Below are 6,392 nucleotides of genomic sequence, written 5' to 3' on the forward strand. Positions count from 1 at the left end.
CAATTCACTGCAAACGCACTTTTTTATTCAGCGATTGCAAACCATTGCTGAGGGATTTTCCACCATCATAGAGAACTTAGCACAAAATCAAATTGGTTGTTTATTAGTGGCTACGACTAACAACACAATACAGAACTCTGATCTGGTGGCTTATAATCTGAATGGATTAGGTTTGGATTACACAGTTTTTATCCTTATTGTTGAAAATGCATCCCCATCTATTACTTTTTCTTAAACTTACCCATGAAGAACATCTTCTTTGTGGTCATGGCAATTAGCGAATTATCTTACCAGACCCTCACACACCCACTGCCTTATTTACTATTGCAAACTCAAAACTAAACCATTTGTTGAAGCCATCTAACCTATCACACCCCACCCTAAACAGGCCGAATTTTTGTGCCTAACTCAATGTCTAATGATGCCTAATACTCCCTTGGATGATGGATGTGGTACCATAACCATACAAGCAAATCATATAGTAGAGAACCACAAGTAAGATAATGATAAATAAAATATTCAAATATTAAATATAGATAGAAAAATCTAATGTTATTGCAATACACAATCCATCTCAGTTCTAAAATTAAACTAGATTACATAATCAAATGAGTAATAAATACAACAACAACAACAATAAGCCTTGTCCCAACTAAATAGGGTCGGCTAAAATGAGTAATAAATAAATAAATAAATAAAAATGTCTTAATCTCAAGATAGTAACATCCTAATCAACTAAATGATGTGTTACAGTATGCGTAGCATGCACACTATGTACCGTCTCAATGTTATTTTAGTCATTACATGGTTCAATGTGGGAGTAATTTGGACTAACAATATTAGTAATAGGGGTCTGATTGATAAATTGAATACCTTAGGGGGTGGCAGTAAAGAGAGAGACACACACATAGACAAAGAGAGAAAATGGGTTGGGGTTTGAATGCTCTTGACCGTTGGGCTTGGGCTTCATCATCCTCCCCAGCTTGAGAAGAACTCGTCTTCAAGTTTGGATTGTTATAGTATGGATAGAGATCCGAGATGTTAAAAATAGGACTAATATATTCATGCCTTTGGGTAGTTAAACATGGTAGGCACTAGTCCTATCTTCTTAAGGATGCGACAAGGACCAATCTTCTTTTGCTTCAGTTGTTGTATATACCACTTGGAGATTTCTCTTTTAACAAATATATCTTCACCAAGTCATCCTCTTCAAATTTCACATGGTGTTGATGATTGCCAGCATCTTCTTTGTATCAATCATTGGCTCTTTGAAGTTGGGTACGAACTTGCTCTTGGATTTCATGAATATGATTTGCAAGCTCATCCGCTTCTAAATTTCTCTTACCAAGATTCAGAATTGGAACACGATCTAAAATGTGATTCATACTTGTTCCATATACTATCTCTAAGGGACATTTTTGAGTGAATTGACACTTCGAACTATTGTAGGCAAACTTTGCTTGAGGTAGAATCAAGTCCCATTGGCGAGGATGGCTACCTACAAGACAATGAAGCAAATCACCAAGTGACCTATTCACAACTTCGTTTGACCATTAGTTGGTGGATAATAAGCACTTAAAAATTATAGTTTACTACCCATGAGTTTCCATGAGATAATCCAAAAGTGGCTCACAAACTAAGTGTCACGATCCAAGGTAATTGTCCTAAGAACACCATGTAGCCTCACTATTTCTTTAAAAAATAGTTTTATTACATTTGAGACATCAATGGTATTTTTACAAAGAATAAAATGAGACATTTTTTGTAAACCTATCTACCACCATAAAAATATAATCAAAATCTCTTTGAGTTATTGGGAGTCCTACAATAAAGTCCATACTCAAGTCTTCATAAGAATTTATTTATTATTTTTTTTGGATAAGAAGAAAACAAAAGTTAAATTAAAGGACATTGTAAGAGTTACATCTACCAAAATTCATATCTAGAGACTCTAGAGGTAATGGTTGATAAAGTCTATGATTCTAAGCATTTCCTTTGGCCCTTTAGCAAACTATACATTGCTTATGATTTAACTTTGGCAAAAAAGAATGGTCTCTAACCAATACTAAGTGTTAATGACTAAAATAGTCATTCTACCCTGACCGGTTCGACCAACGGGTTTAATACAGTTGTCTCGACCATAGTGTTAAAGGACGGACCGACCATCGTGTCAAGAGTACCCGATCAGGATAAACTTCTATCATCCAACTTCCTAGAAGGATGTTGGTAAAGACTCTTTCTAGAGTTCTTTCCTAACACAACCCTTCTTGAGTTATATTCGAGTCTACTCGATATCTAAAGCTATATGCACCTCGGGCGTTGTAGTAAGTATTCATATTCGGGTGATCAATTACTTAAATTCTCTATTGAGTAGTTGAGATCAGATCATTGGTATTGACTTGCTCATCGAGACGTACCTCGACCACACAAGGTCGAGCACGTATTTTGCAGGTTCGTGACAGGGGAGGACGAGCAGGATTTTGTATCAACACTAAGGTTTTATTTTTCCCAAAATATCCTCCTAGACTACCACCATATAGTTCAGAGATGACACAAAGACTTAGAGACCCATTTGGTAGAAAAATTTGATTTCCCTTAAATAAGTAACTATCAAGAATGCTAAAATTATCAATTCTATTATTTTCACATTCTTCTCAATTTTTTTGCAAAATATGGATAATTTTTGTAACTTTCTAGTAAATATCAAATTCAATGATTTTATAGAAACAATGTCTTGAGAAGACAATGGTTACTACTAAGAGTATTGGTAACTTTATTTTTTGTACTAGATTTATGATGAATTACGAAATTAAATTCTTGAATGTAAGATACCCATTTTGTATGTTTTGAATTTTATTTTATTTTATTTATTTTATTTATTTTTTTTTTGTGAATTCAAGAACTTTAGAGCCTCATGATCGGTATACTAGACAAAATCTTTGTGAATCAAATAATGATGCCAAAATTGAAAAGTTGGCTCCAATGCCTATATGTGAAGCATCATATTCAACCTCAAATACTTCATCAAAGTTAGGCAAAACAAGAATTTTAGCCTCAGTTAATTTTTGTTTAATTAGTTCAAAACTTTTATTAGCATTTTGGGTCCAAGTAAAAGAATTAGATTTAAGGTGCAGTTGGTTACTAGAGCAATAATAGTGCTAAATTTTTTTACAAACCATCAATAGAATGTAGTTAAACCATGGAAGCTCCTCACTTCGGATAAGGATCGAGGAGTTGACCAATCCATAGTTGCCTTGATCTTTACTTGTGAAGTAATAATAAAACCTAAAAAGGAAACACTTTTGGCTACAAAAGAACATTCAATGAGGTTTAAATATAATTTTTCTTTACGTAAAACCTCAAGAACTGGATGCAGAGATGACTAATATGTTCATTGTAAAAAGAACTACATATGAGAATACCATCAAAATAAGCTACAAATTTTTTTTTTCAATAAAAGGTCTAAGCACTTGAGTCATCAATCTCATAAAAATACTTGGTGCATTGGACAAACCAAATGGCATCACAAGCCATTCATAAAGTCCTTTTCATGTCTTGAAAGCAATTTTTCATTCTTCATCCAGATGGACGTGAATTTGGTGATAACTACTTTTAAGATCAAGTTTAAAAAACGTTTTTGCACCATACAACATATCTAGCATATCATATGAAGAAATGGGAAACCTATACTTAACCATAATTTTATTTATTGATCTACTATCAACACACTAAATGTATTGGTTTCCATGAACGGAAGATGAGTTTCAAGTGGGACCGTGTGGGGCCTAGTAGGATTCGAATAGAATGGAAGCCTCCACAATGGTCGTGGACTCTAGTTTGGACGTCCTGCAGACTTTGGAAGTCATTCTTCCTTCTAGCTCTCTCCTTGCTCACGTGGAAGGTGGTTCTCTTTGTCGTAAGCTTGGTTGCCCAAGGAAAAATCAAAAGGTTAAAGCGAAAAATACAGCAATTGCATCGGCTGTGTCTAATGAATTGCAACAAGTTGATTCAGTTTTATTGACAAACGACTCAATTGGTTGGCTTCTCTAATAGGGAGGTTTTTTAAGCTCTCTATTCTCTTCTTAAGAATCTCTTTTTTTTTAGAATATTCAAGGCATTGGTAATTTAGTTGGTAAAAGGGCTCTAAGGTTTATATTTTTTTCCCCACAACAAAAAAACAAATTTTTTTTTTAACAAAACAAAAGGGGAAGAAGATACCCACCCCTCTTTTTTCGACCCCCCCCTCCTCCCCCCCCCACCCCGCCCCCCCCCCCCCCCCCCCCCACGCCCCCCCCCCAAAAAGGTTACTAACCCCCCCCCCCGTGGGCCCCCCCCCCCCCCCCCCGGAGGAAGCGGAAAACCAAGAGCGAGAGGTCTCGTGCTAAAGCTACACAAGAATAGACTCAGTGTGTCTTGGTTGCTTACCGGAGGGGTAGATCTGTGCCTTTATAGTATGGATGTTACCTTTTATGTATTTGGTAAGTCAGCCAGACAAGGGCTGATGTTTCTCCTTGGATCATGCTCCCTTGTTGTTAGTCCCGTTCAATCACCTGTTGAGTTGACCTTCTATAACAAGGATGATTGCCATATCTGTGGCGTACGTTACGCTTTTGGTCATGGGTGATCGGCATCCTTCCCGATCAACTGTCATGTGGAGCCCCATTCGGTCCAGGCCCGATCAGGTTTTGTCCTGTTTTAACCGGGTGGAACCCGACTAACATGACAAGGTATAATATTCGGGTTATACCCGTTTGATGCTCATCTTTCCGTATCATAAGCCCCCTATTCCGATCGTTGCTTGCGATGTTCGGGATAGCTAGATGGTTGGAGCCAGTTGTGATTCGGGAGATTCCAGGAGTTCCCTTTCCTCGGGAGATTCCGGGAATACCCTTTAATGGGCGCATTAAATGCCTGCGAACTAAAGTGATCAGCCGTTTTTTGTAACGGCTACCTTCCAGGACTTCGCCCAACCTGGGATTGACACGTTAGGCGGCTAGGCGTAGGCTCATAATGAGAGCCTCGGGGGAGGCGAACCGTCTTCATTTTGTAACCGTCGATCATCAAGAGACGTAACCGTCTGATCAAGAAATGTAACGCCTCTTCCGGCAATATAAATAGGGGCCTTCCCCTTCATTTTCTTCCCACTGTTTTCTTTGCTCTCGACTTAGCAACGCTCCCGACTGACTTCTGAAGCTCCTCAAGCCTTCCTGCTTTTAATCAGTAAGTTTCCTTTTCTTATGGCCCCGAGGAGATATAAGGCCCCAAAGAAGCCAAAAGTAAGCTTGAGAGGATTTAGGTATCAGAATAAGGTTCCCGTTCCCATCTACCGTGATAGGCGTCGTCGGGCTGAGGGTTATACTAGTGAGGGTGATAGCGATCAAACAAAGAAGTATAATCTGACCGGGGATCGTCTGAAAGAACTCCACGAGCAGTCTTCTGATGAGGAGAAATCCAAATCTAACAGCTGCTCCACCCAGGACGACGATCTTCGACTCTATAATGAGATCCAGGAGATGTTCCGCAAGGACAAAGAGAAGCAAGCGATGCAAGTTCTGACTACGTCCCTCGTACCCGGTGAAGTAGAAGGGGAGGTAGAGGATGGAGTAGAGGCCGAGGAAGAGGCCGAAGTCGAGGCCGAAGTAGAAGCCATTCCTAGTGTAGATTCTCGGGAGGGTCCCGATCATGGTTCAAATTCGAACCCTGCCCCTGCTTCTGATTCCGCTACTCCTTCTGCACAGAGTGCCCTAAGACCTGAGTCTACGGCCACTTCCCGAGATCCCCCTGCTGTATCTTCCCAAGCTTTCCTTCGGACGGATGTCCCGTCTACCTCCCGGGTATCTAGATCGAAAGCTCCTCCTCGTCCACCTTTTCAACGTCCTAGCGGTTTCCGGGGGGCCATTCCCCGTAAACCTGATTGTAAGAAACTCGACTCCGCAGCCTTAGAACCGCTTCGATCGGAACCCTTAACTCCCCGGCACATTAACTTCGGTCCCGAACTCTTCGGGACCTGAATTCTATCTCTCTGCTCCCCGTTTCCCGAGGATCTGGATAGATTTTTGGGTAGTTTTGGTATTCCTGAGGGATATCAGGTTATTATCCCGACCGATAGCCAAAGAGTGAACAGTCCTCCCGAGGGATTTTATCCCTTATATTATGATGCCTTTATCGGGGGGTTACGTCTCCCGTTGCATGATCTTTTTATAGATGTGCTTGACCATTACAAGCTCAGCCCTTCTAATTTGAGCCCGAACAGTTGGAGGATTATGATCGGGTTCGTCGGCTTCTGTAAGTCACTAGGGGTCTTCCCGACTTTCGGCTTATTCCATCATTATTACTCCCTTCATCCTCACAGCCAACGCGGTTGGTTTTTTCTATCCAAGAGAATTTCCCCT

The sequence above is a fragment of the Hakea prostrata genome, chromosome 3 (genome assembly GCF_041222555.1).
Source record: "Hakea prostrata isolate BN-2017 chromosome 3, UWA_Hpros_2, whole genome shotgun sequence".
Lineage (NCBI taxonomy): Eukaryota > Viridiplantae > Streptophyta > Magnoliopsida > Proteales > Proteaceae > Hakea > Hakea prostrata.